The 12,474-nt window shown below is 39.6% G+C and overlaps 1 pseudogene; it reads right to left on the bottom strand.

The window, feature by feature from the left end:
• Positions 1–2,000: 2,000 nt before the first annotated feature.
• LOC116810956 (serine/arginine-rich splicing factor 3-like) lies at positions 2,001–12,366 on the bottom strand (annotated as a pseudogene).
• Between the last annotated feature and the right edge of the window lie 108 nt (positions 12,367–12,474).

Here is a 12,474-nt window from a genome sequence, read left to right as displayed (position 1 = left end):
TAAAAAATTAGAAGTTCTAACATCACTAGGTCTGTATATTTTTGACTTAGTGTGAGGATTTTTTTCCCCTTTAGCTGGACAGAGCCTATGCCCTGCTGTCGGCTCAAGTCTTTATCATTCCCTATTGTCTTACACCCTAGCCAGCCTTATTCAGATATCTTATACACATGGCCCTTATAATCATTTAATACAATGACTCTGTGATCTACATTCAAGTGGATAATTAAAAAGAAAAAACTCTGCTAATGCCATCCAATTTCTCTGTGTCTCAGATAATGCTACGCTAAGACTTAATTTCATGCACAACCTCTGAAAGGCCTTAAGAAGTGAGAATTTAAGGTTTGGAGCAGGGAGTGTGGTCAAGAAATATGGGGCAAACAGTCGTTTTCAGTCTTGTAGCTAGCATGGACTTGATTTAGACTGTTAAACATGGATAGCAGGAAACAGAATAGAAATCTCTTCATTTCTTTCCAAATCTAGCATTTCTATAGCAATTGTCACCATGGTATCTTGATGTGTTTTGACAGAAGAAATTTCACTTTTTGAAAAATGTGGTAATGAGGGAAAGAGAAACTCCTTCTATACTTAAACTCCAGAGGCATTTCCTTAATAAAGAGCTCAGAAATGTGTGTATACAGAACAGAAATTCCAACATGGTCTGACCCAACTAAGGGCTGTTGGGGTTTCTTAGTGATGAGGCTGTCTATATCCAACTGAAAGAACCCTTGAATGCGAGGGCTGGAAGGTAAATCAAGCCCATAATACTACTTGTGTAGCTCATTTCAGCATTCAAGCACTTGTCCATATTAATCTCATCTAATCCTCACAACAACCCTGTAAAGTGAGTATTGAAATTATCATTCCCATTTTATAGAGACAAAACTAGACTCACTGAAGATTAGTGACCTGAGTCAGGTCACAGAGAAATCATGCTCAAACAGGTCTTCAAGACCAAGTCCCTTGGACTTTCACCATACCAGTGTTTTCTGAGTTTTCCTATTCAGACTTCTGTGGAGCATGAGGATGCCATTTACACAGACTACCAGATGAGTGGCACCCCCTGGAGTTGTGTAGTGTGGGTGATTCCAGGCCCTGCAACATTGTTGGAAAATGTTTGCACGTAGGGTATACCGCGGGCATAAATAAAACATGGGACAAGCTTTGCGCAATTCATGGTGGGCTGGCTGTGAATCTCCTTTTTCTCAGACCCATTACAGCTTGTTCAAAATCAAGTGAATGAGATGGTACAGAAATGACCTTGAATCTTGTAGGACTGAATGATCAGTCCTAGTATTCATATGTGAAGCCCTTACCCTGGATGTAATGATATTTGGAGAAGCCTTTGAGAAGTAATTAGAGTTAGATTAGGTTGTGAAGGTGGAGTCCTTATGGTTCTACTATTAGTGGGTGGCAGAAGAGAAAAATCTTTCTCTCTGCACATGCACTGAGGAAAGGCCACGTGAGGATGCAGCAGGAAGCTCGCCATCTATAAGCTAGGAAGAGGGCTCTCACCAGGAACCATATGTGCCAGCATCTTGATTTTGGACTTCCGCTGGATTTTTTAAAAAACCTCTAACTTAATAGTGCAGTGTTTCTTTTTACCCGATGGCTTGTGTTTCACAGCAGCTTTTAAAGCCTGCTTGTGCAACTTAGCTGCATACTGTATTCTAGCTATGAAAAAAAAGTAAATCTTACTTCAATTTTTGCCAGTTGTTTCTGTGTTAAAAACAAAAAAAATCACACTTCTACTGGGCAGGATTTAGAGGTTTATTATCAGTCTATGTGTAAAGTTCAAAGCAAACTCAATTTTGCTTAAGGGAACATTATAAAGTAACAATTCTTGGTATTTCATGTATCTTATGATCCATTTCAAACCATAGAGAATTACACCTTTGTGTGTCACTGTTTCAAGAGACAAATTTGAACAACTAAAACATCTTTAAAATGAAACAAGTTTAAGAAGTCTCAAATAAAACTTGAATTTTCTGTATACACTCCTGTCAAATGAAGTAATTTCCTGTACACCTCTTCTCTTGCAAACTGGTCTTGTATTTCCTTTCATTTGACCTAGATCTGCTATGAGACCTAGAAAAGGATCGGGACAGCTTGTGATTTCTCTCCCAAGACAGTGGTCTCTCTCTTCTCCTGTTTCTAAAAAGGAACCTGCTCCAGCTGTGAGAGAAGCTTCTCCTTCTTGGAGATCTGTGGTGAGGTGGCCGACTCCTTCTATGATAATCATCTCGAGGGTGAGGACCGCAAGGGGGAGGTGGGCCACGATTTCTACTTCTTACTTTTTTTTTTTTTTTTTGCATCTGACAGTTCCACTCCTTTTTTTTTTTTTTTTTTCTTTTTTTTTAAGACGGAATCTTGGTCTGTCGCCCAGGCTGGAGTGCAGTGATGCCATATCTTCTCACTGTAACCTCCACCTCCCCAGTTCAAGCGATTCTTGTGCCTCAGCCTCCCAAGTAGCTGGGATTACAGGTGCCGTGCCTGCCACCACATCTAGCTAATTTTTGTATTTTTTAAAAATAGAGAGGGGGTTACACCATGTTGGCCAGGCTGGTCTTGAACTCCTGGCCTCAGGTGATCTGCCCACCTTGCCTCCTAAAGTGTTGGGATTCCAGGCATGAGCCACTGTGCCATGCCAGTTCCACTCCAACATGGTAGTCACAGAGTGTTCTTCCACTGGGCTGTCAGACAACATCAGCTGCATCTCGGAGTTCTCCAAATTCAAAAAAAGCAACCCACACACTTCAGAGTGGTCTGTAGTAGCCTAAAGCCTGTTCCAATTTAGTCTTTTTGCCATTGTTTCAAAGACTACCTGTATAAACTTTATCGTCCAATGGACAGGAACCATGATGTATTTCCAGATCTAGGGAAGGGGTTCCCACAGCCTGGGTGCCTACCAGTACTGGTCCATGGCCTGTTAGGAACTGGGCAGCACAGCAGGAGGTGAGTGGCCATCAAGCAAGCAAGCATTACCACCTGAGCTCCGCTTCCTCTCAGATCAGCCACAGTATTAGATTTTCATAGGAGTACCAACCCTATTGTGAACTGAGCATGCAAGGGATCTAGGTTGCCGGCTTCTTATGAGATGTTAACTAATGCCTGATAATCCAAGGTGAAAGAGTTTCATCCATGAAAACATCCCCCACCCACCCCTGTGAATGACTGTCTTCCATAAAACTGGTCCCTGGTGCCAAAAATGTTGGTGACTGTAGATTTAGGGTAAAAATGTACAGGCTCAAATCTACACCCTCCGATTCGTCTTCCCACTTCCCTCTGCCCCAGCACCCACTGATGCTCTCACTCACCCAGCAATCCACAAAATGGCAGCAACTTTCCAATTTATATGATTCATCCTGAGTTTCTCTATTAAGACTATTGCAAGCACTTACTGAGAGTTTTAATATTTAATCTAAAATCATGGAATATTTGGTTTAAAATTAAAAATTTATACAAATAGCCTTGTTGGGACTGTTGTGTAGTTAGTTGTAAAATCATTTTTATTAATTCAACAAGTTATTTCTTTCTGAAACTCCATGTGTATTAGAGTGATTGTTAATTATTTAATAGGTATATGAAGAGCATGCAAATGGTAATAAGAGCCAAAACTTACTGGGGGCCAGGCGCTATTCTAAGTGCTTTAAATGAGTTAATGTAATCCTCTCAACAACCCTGTAGAGATAAGAGCCATTATGATTACCACTTAACCGAAGAGATAACTGAGATATAATACTTGTCCAAGGTCACACAGCTAGAAAGAGGTTTTAATAATGTAAACTTGAATTTAACCACTACCCTAGAGCATGCAACCTGAGTTGTATTTGTTTGGAGGACAGAGCATTTGGTGATCTTCTAAGCTCTCTCTTACTTAGCATACCCTAACTGGCCTATCACATCTAAATTTTAATCTCGCAAAACAATTTAATTAATATATTTAGGCCGGGCGCGGTGGCTCACGCTTGTAATCCCAGCACTTTGGGAGGCCGAGGCGGGCGGATCACGAGGTCAGGCGATCGAGACCACGGTGAAACCCCGTCTCTACTAAAAATACAAAAAATTAGCTGGGCGTGGTGGCGGGCGCCTGTAGTCCCAGCTACTCGGAGAGGCTGAGGCAGGAGAATGGCTTGCAGTGAGCCGAGATTGCGCCACTGCACTCCAGCCTGGGCGACAGAGCGAGACTCTGTCTCAAAAAAAAAAAAAAAAAAAAAAAATATATATATATATATATATATATATTTAATATATACATTTTACGAACATGAAATTTTTTTTAAACAAACTTTTTTAAAAATTAAAATTAAATATTTTCATGTTTACTAACCTCTCGTAGTGAGCATTTATTTCAATTATAACTTAAGGCAACTGGCCATAAGAGACCTTGTAGTACCTGGGACTGTGTCATAGCAGAAGTTACAGATATGTTTAAATCTTGATACAATTGTCACAGATATCTCAAAATATAATTTACAGTCATGGGGTCTGGTGCAGTGGCTCACGTCTGTAATCCCAGCACTCTGGGAGGCTGTGGCAGGCAGATCACTTGAAGTCAGGAGTTCAAGACCAGCCTGGTCAACAAGATGAAACCCCTCTCTACTAAAAATCCAAAAATCAGCTGGGCATGGTGGCAGGCACCTGTAGTTCCAGCTACTTGGGAGGCTGAGTGGGAAAACTGTTTGAACCCAGAAGCTGAGGTTGCAGTGAGCTGAGATCACTCCACGGCACTCCAGTCTGGACAACAAAGTGAGACTCTGTCTCAAAAAAAAAAAATGACAAATATGGAAACTTCAAATTATATTAATTATGGAGTTCACCACTATATCTTATTTACTGTGCTAATAAAGAAACACTTCCATTGCTACATTATAAATTTGTTTTTTATATGCAGAATTTTGATCACTGGAATTTAATATAATTGTTTCCTTTAAGAGCTTATGTGTTTCATTTTATGTATTGAAAACCTTTTTCTGAGAAGAAATCCATAGGCTTCACAGCAATGTCAAAGGGGCTCATGAGAGAAGGTAAGAAAGGAGTAATATTTACTTGATCCATTTCGTCATCTATCTTTCCATCTATCCACATATCTCTTCCATTCAATTAATCTGAACAAACATTTCTTGACTGCTTGTTATGTGTTGGATTCAGTGTCAGATATTACAAGTGTAGAGCTAATGTTCTTACAGACCCACCAATCTTTATTTGACCTTAAAGTTCAGAAAATCTGCCAAAAGTTTTCAGAATGTACTAGAACCTTCACATTTGAGATGGCTTTGTTCTATATGTATTATGTATTATATTTCATGATGCAATGTGATCCTTTATTGCCAATCTGGTTTTTCATGTTAACTACAGATGAGGTAGCAGATTCGTGCCTGAGCTCTATTTGTCAATGGCAACTAGAGAGTCTAAGCTAGGTTCACCCCACTCCCAGGATACAAAAACAAATAATACAGTCCTGTTTATAATCCAATTAGGCAAGGAAACATTAGGAAGTTTTGTTATAAACACTCTCTAAAAGTAAGTGTGGTTTTCAGTTCTGGTTATGACAGAGAAGCTAGTATTGGGCCAACTCTCCTACTGAAACAAAAAAGTGGAACAACATATATAAAACAAATGTTAAAAGGCATTGGCAAGCTGTGAGCACAGACAGGACTTTAGAAGCTATGATTCCCTTTTTTTTTTTTTTTTTTTTTTTTTGAGACAGAGTCTCACTCTGTTGCCCAGGCTGGAGAGCAACGGTGTGATCTCGGCTTACTGCAACCTCCGCTTCCTGGGTTAAAGTGATTCTCGTGTCTCAGCCTTCCAAGTAGCTGGGATTACAGGCGCCCTCCACCATGCCCGGCTTATTTTTTGTATTTTTAGTAGATGCAGGATTTCATCATGTTGTCCAGGCTGGTTTCAAACTCCTGACCTCAGGTGATCCACCTGCATCAGCCTCCCAAAGGGCTGGGATTACAGGTGTGAGCCACCATGCCTGGCACTAAAAGCTATGATTCTTGAGGGAAGAGCTAGGATGCGAATGGGGCAGTTGTGGTATAAAGATGACTTTTACTGGGCTAAGGAGATAGGGCTCAGGCCTTGGTAGTTGCCCAGGAGTCTCGGACTAGAAGGAGAAACTTCCAGAGGAGGAAGTCACTTCAGAAAAAGAGCCCAAAAAGCATGCATGCAATTTCCTCTCAAAATTAGGCAGAATTCTAAGCTGGGCCTGTGTGGGATGAGACTCTAAGAAAACCGGCAGAAAATAGCATCTCGGTGACTTAGGAGCTGAGCGAAAATTTCATAAACAGGACACAAAAAACACTAGCCATACAAGATAAAGATAAGTTGGATAACATTAAAATTAAGAACTTATGTTCTGATTACAAGTTCATGAAAATATTTTTCTTCTAGCAGTTTTGTTTCTTTACTGCTCATGTTTAAATCTACAATTCTGGGCGGGGCACAATGGTTCATGCCTGTAATTCCAGAACTTTGGGAATCTGCAGTGGAATGATGGCTTCAGCCCAGGAGTTTGAGATCAGCCTGGGCAACATAGTAAGACCCTGTCTCAACCAAAAGAAAAAAGAAAACAAAATTATCCAAGTGTGGTGGCACACACCTGTAGTCCTAGCTATTCAGGAGGCTGAGGTAGGAGGGTCTCTTTAGCCCAGGAGGTTGAGGCTGCAGTGAGCCATAGTCACATCACTGCACTCCAGCCTAGGTAGCAGAGCAAGACCTTCTCTTAAATAAATAAAAATAAAAATAAAAATAAAATAAAAACACAAAACTGGCCGAGCACGGTGATTCACACCTGTAATCCCAGCACTTTGGGAGGCTGAGGCGGGCAGATCACCTGAGGTCAGGAGTTCGAGAGCAGCCTGGCCAACATGTGGAACCCCGTCTCTACTAAAAATAAAAAAATTAGCTGGGTATGGTGGCAGATGCCTGTAATCCCAGATACTCAGGAGGCTGATGCAGGAGAATCACTTGAACCTGGGAAGCAGAGGTTGCAGTGAGCCAAGATCCTGCCATTGCACTCCATCCTGGGCAACAAGAGTGAGACTCCGTCTCAAAAAAACCCCCACAAAACTATGATTCTGGTTATGTTTTCTTCTATAGTTCTAAAAATTTTTCTGTACAGAAAATAGAACAATGCAATATGGTATTTCAATATGGGGTACCTTTACCCAGTATTCAAAGTCAGGTAGTGTTTAGCAGGTTCAGTTCAATTCCTAATCTGCTGCCACCTCAAATTTTAAAGTCTGGGAGCGGGGTTCCCCATCACCATTCTAACGGCATCCATGGCCACATTGGGTGAGGATGGAGGGCTGGTCAAGGCAGAAAAGTGTCAAGCAAATGTGTTTTGTGAATCAGATGGCATGGTGTCCTTTGGATGATCAATTGTCAGGCGGTGGAGGCTGCAAGCTAACAAAGTGAGGTCCTTAGCAGATGTCAAAGGGAGGAAAAAGTAGTGGTAAAATACATCCCAACTGAACTGATTCTTAACAAAGATGTTAATGCTAAAACGGATAGTGAGTGAGGTTGTCATGATGATTATGATAGTAACGACCAGTGTGTGGCTATTTATCTTTTGCTATTAGAAAAAAATATTTATTGTATTGCTACCATAAAACATTTTCAGTAGTTAAATTTTTCTTTAATTGCCAGAATAAAACATTTCAAGCTGCTTAAACCTTAATGATGGTTTGTTAGAAGTATTTTTCCTTATTATTCTACAAGTAACTTCACCTTCCCCAGAATGAAAATAGCAATACCAATGCTTTTTTTTCCCCTCCAGTTCTTGAATCAAGTGAAATAAATTAATCCAAGTCTAGCTATGACATTGTTTTATAAATATTATAAATTTATATTGTATACTTGTTGGTTAATTGAACAGCCCCTACTATATATATTTATATATTTTCAAATAATGTCATCACATTTCCAGGTGATTTTTAAATAACCCCAACTAATTTGGATTAATAAAAAAAGTCTTGATGGACAAAAAAAAAAAAAAAAACACAAACTATTGTCATCAAGTGAGATTTGAGGCAGGGTAAGGTGAAATTTACATCTCAAAAATTCCAAATGTATTTAAAACTCTATTAATTTGGTATGTGACAATTGATTATGATTGTCTAGGAAGTGTTAATGTGTTGGTTTATTTCACAATTTGACACAGAAGAGTTACACATGTATAGCTTTTCTCCTGCTTTTTGTATCCTAAGTAAATCCTCACTGAGTCAATCATAAATGCCATATGCATATTTATTAAAATCAAAAGATAACATCTTTAGTGTTCTTATTAATTCTTCGAACACTAAATTTCCTTTTGTGTTGAACAGTGCATATCCCCAAGTGAAAGTAAAATCTCAGCTGTGATTTTACAGCTGGATCCACACTTCTAATCAGAGGAGAAAAGGGCTGATCTCACAACCTATTTATATAGTTTTTAAACTTTCTAAGATAAATGAAGCTCCACTATAATTAATGCCTAATGGTTAAACACCCCTGCTTTAATGATTGCATAGTAACTATACACTGCATGCTTGTGAGGTTGCTAAAGAGGCTGAATAAACAGAAATATTCAGGTCCATTTCCAATGCAGGTGGATAAGGGGCAAGAGCAGGCCAGATTTTATTTTGTTAAAATTGTTTTTCCATAACGGTTTTGCACTAAAACATCTTTCAGCACTAAAATTTACTCTTGTAAATGACTTCTGCAGATAAGCATCCAAACCAACAAGTAATGATTTAAAATGTAAAAACCATGCAAGAGAATGGAACCAACACTACCTCATTGTTTGGTATTAGCTGGTTTCCGTTCTTAGAGTGACTGTACTGGGGGATGATTTTCTTAATGTGGCTCTAACCTTGCAGTCAAATCTTATATTTGGACATTATTTCAGCAATTGAATGAAGAGATACAGTTCCCAGTTAAAGGTTGTATTAAAAGGGGCTGGGAGTGATTATGATAATTATTTATGTTTTGCTTTGGCTTGCTTCCTACATAGCAGATTTAATTCCCTAATTATGTTTTGCTTTAGCTTAGGTAAAATTAGCTTGCATTCCTTTGGCACACACCAACTGCAGTTGGTGGAGGAGGCCTTCCAAAACCATAGATTGTTGACAAGAGTGGCTAACTAGATTAGAATTACATTTACTGAGTAAAATCCACAAAAAGCCTGAGACACATGTAGATAATGACAAGCTGACTATGAGGGAATGTAGTTAGGTCATAGGAAAACTTGTTTCTGGCAATGGACACTCAGAGCTCATCTGCAGAGTTCGTGATGTCAAGATTTGGGGTTTCCTAGGTTGGTCACCATGCTGCAGACAGGGACAAGCATGGTCTGCAATATTTAAATTGTATAACTATAGGCTTGAGGATACAGTCAGAAATTATTTGCTACTCAATAATTTTGTCATTTAGCAATACTAAGACATGATGACATATGGTTTGCTCTTTGGAATTAACATAAATGTTGTCCTTTGACTGAAATAAAGAATTCTCTTACTCCATGACGGAAACAGTTTTAGGTTCTGTGTATATTCCTTTATCTTTTCACATGGAAGGAAGCATTCTATTGTATCATTATGTATAACTCTCTGGGTTTTTGGTTTAGTGGGTTGGAGGATGTGGCTGATGAAGCCAAGGACATGGTTTAATCAGAAAACCGCCTGGCTCCCAAACATCTGTCTGCATTCCCACCTTTAAGAACTCATTTCCCTGGTCATTTCACCCTTAGAAAATGTGCTATAGCTCAGCACAAATACCTCTATTCCAGGGTTCGGAAAATAATTACCCTCAATTTCTTTAGTCAGTGGGTCATCAGCATCATTGTTATGATCCAAAAAAAAGGATGTAAATAATAGTTTTCTCTATTTGCAACATATTCAGTATTACTCCTTCCATTTTAATGCCAAAAGGAATTTACTGAGTAAGACTCACGATTCATTTTTGTTGTAGGGATTTATTTTCCTCCAGTTTATACTTCTATCTTTCTCCTTTTTTACCCTGCCTTTCAGTAATTTTCACTGTCGCCCTGGGATATCTTTTATTTTTATTATTAATTATTATTATTATTTAGCTGTTTAATGAGGCTTCAAAAGATTTAATTTCTGGAGCCATCAAGTCAATACCCTTTCACATCTATTTGCTTTGACTGTAATAGAGCCTGCCTTCATGCAAAAAAAGTCTTAGAAAGAGTTAATTTACAATAGTAGCAGAGACTAATTCTCAAGAGAGAATTTAAACTGGCAAGTGTCCTCCTGGTGGAGAAGCAGCCCCAGGCCAGGCTACTGGTGAGGAAGTTAACTCCTAGTGTGCCACTTCTGTGCAGTAGGTGAGATCCTCAGCCAACCTTCAACAGCGCGGGTTTTAAAGTGGAAACAGAATGCTGTCAATTCTCCATCCAAGGTACTGGATTTCGGTGGTTAGAGAATGTGGTGTCCTGTGATTTTTATCACTGTTTTATTTATTTTTTTCTTCCACTTCACAAAAACAAACAAAAAATGATGGGTGGGGGTTTGCGGTGGGGGGGGGGGTGGGCAAGGACTGATTTCCTTGTGACATGATCCTGCTTTAATTGTATTTAGGTGAATACAAGATATATTTTTTCCCAGTGATTTTTTTTTTAAAAATTGGGCTGCATGTATAAAAGGGATTTGCTTCCCAGAGATGGTGTCATTTTGTATTTCTAACTCTTAACCCTGAGTAAAATTTATTATTATTTTTTTCCAGAAGTTTGCCAGTTAATTGCTTGAGAAGTATTCAACATCAGAATCAAGAAAATTGATTGCCTTGCAATGTGTGAAAGTGCATTTTGAAAAGAACAAGGAATGCCCTTGGACTTTAAATTTTTACTATCAGTTTGACATCTAACTTTTACTGTCCAATGCTTTTCTTTCATCTTAAAGAAATCTAGTAATTCTAATATTGAGCAGTTTTAGAGAGTATACTTAATAAAGGAAAGTGGTATAATGAACAGTGATGGATATTAAAGGGATAAGTGAGGGAGTAACTATCAGAGCCAATAAAAATAAATAAATAAATAAGTACCCGTACTCACAGGATAACCTGGAGATGATTTCTAAGCCTCTGACTTTTAGCCCCAGAGTTCTAGGTAAAGTTCTTTCTTGACCTCTCTTCTGGGAGGGAACTTTTCACAGTTTTTTTATCAATCTCTTTCAGGGTCTTTGCAGAAAAAGATTCTCTCTGCCCTGGTTTGTGTCATATTTGGGTCTAATTTGGAAAGTGGAGCAATTAAAGAGTCAAAACCTTTCATTAGGAGCCTGCCATCAAAAAAAGAAAGAAAGAAAGAAAGAAAGAAAGAAAGAAAGAAAGAAAGAAAGAAAGAAAGAAAGGAAGAGCTTTGATCTGTAACCCTTGGACTGAACATTCTAGTCATTCATCTTCCAAAATTTCAAGTGCAGGATTTGGTTGTGGTTTGATTTTACATCTTTGAGACACAGCTTGAATGTCTCAGTTTGATTTTATGCATTCAACACATTTTTAGGGATCTGGTGATTTGGGAAGGGCTGTACCATATGGTCTTGGTGAGGTGATAGATTTTCACATTCTGGAAATTGGCAGCAAAGGGTAGGAACTGAATTAGATGTGGAAAGGGAAAATTAAGTGGTTGGGCCTAATTCACTCATCTCGTGAAAAATCTTCTGAGACGTGTAATTCCCATAAAATCTATTTTTACAAATATGGCTTTTGTTTGGTTGTTTTTGGTGTATATGTACACGTGTCCTCACACTTAGGGAGTAATTTTTTAAAATTCTCTCAAAAGTAGAGGACATGACATTTAGCTTTTAAAGCTATGACATTTAACACTTCTCGGTTAGTCCTTCAGGAGAGATCTCAGACTTAGGGGAGTCATAGAATATAAAACAGCCCGCTACACATTCCCTGAAAAGGAGATTGTATAGAAAGTTAGGAGCTGAGGGGCTGGTGCCACGTTCTAAAAGAAAACAGACAGACAAATTGTTTTCATCTGAGAATTGTTTTTGGAGAAACACTAGAGTCAATGACAGAATAAATCAGAGCCAGGTGTGTGTATATATATATATAGGGAGGGTAAAAACACCCTGGCGGCAATGAAATTTAAGAAAGAGCAATTTAAGAAGAAAGGGGTGCCCTGTGTGATTCCTCGCGGTGGGATAGAGGGAGCTGAAGTGTAGGATTTTCCCTGATCTTTCAGAGAATTCAGATTCAGGAGGCCTGACATTTAATCCGGTCTGTGCACGGATTTCTCCGGCTTGGTGGGAGTTCTTCGGGACGCAACGCTCCTCGGGCGCTTTCTGCCTTCACCTCTTCCGTGGTCTTTGATCCCCAGTCCCCGCGCAGGGCCGCAGCGGAGCCAGGTCGTGCGCCCATTTCTCGCACCTCCACGAGCCCGCGGCTGGCGCCGCAGGGCGCGGGGCGCGGGGCGGGACCGAGGCGGGGCGCTCCGGCGCGCAGCGGGTTAAGCGGCGAGGGCGGCGG

This window comes from Hylobates moloch, unplaced genomic scaffold (genome assembly GCF_009828535.3).
Source record: "Hylobates moloch isolate HMO894 unplaced genomic scaffold, HMol_V3 SCAFFOLD_1, whole genome shotgun sequence".
NCBI classification, from domain to species: Eukaryota; Metazoa; Chordata; class Mammalia; order Primates; family Hylobatidae; genus Hylobates; species Hylobates moloch.
This window is presented reverse-complemented; position numbering and strand designations above follow the sequence as displayed.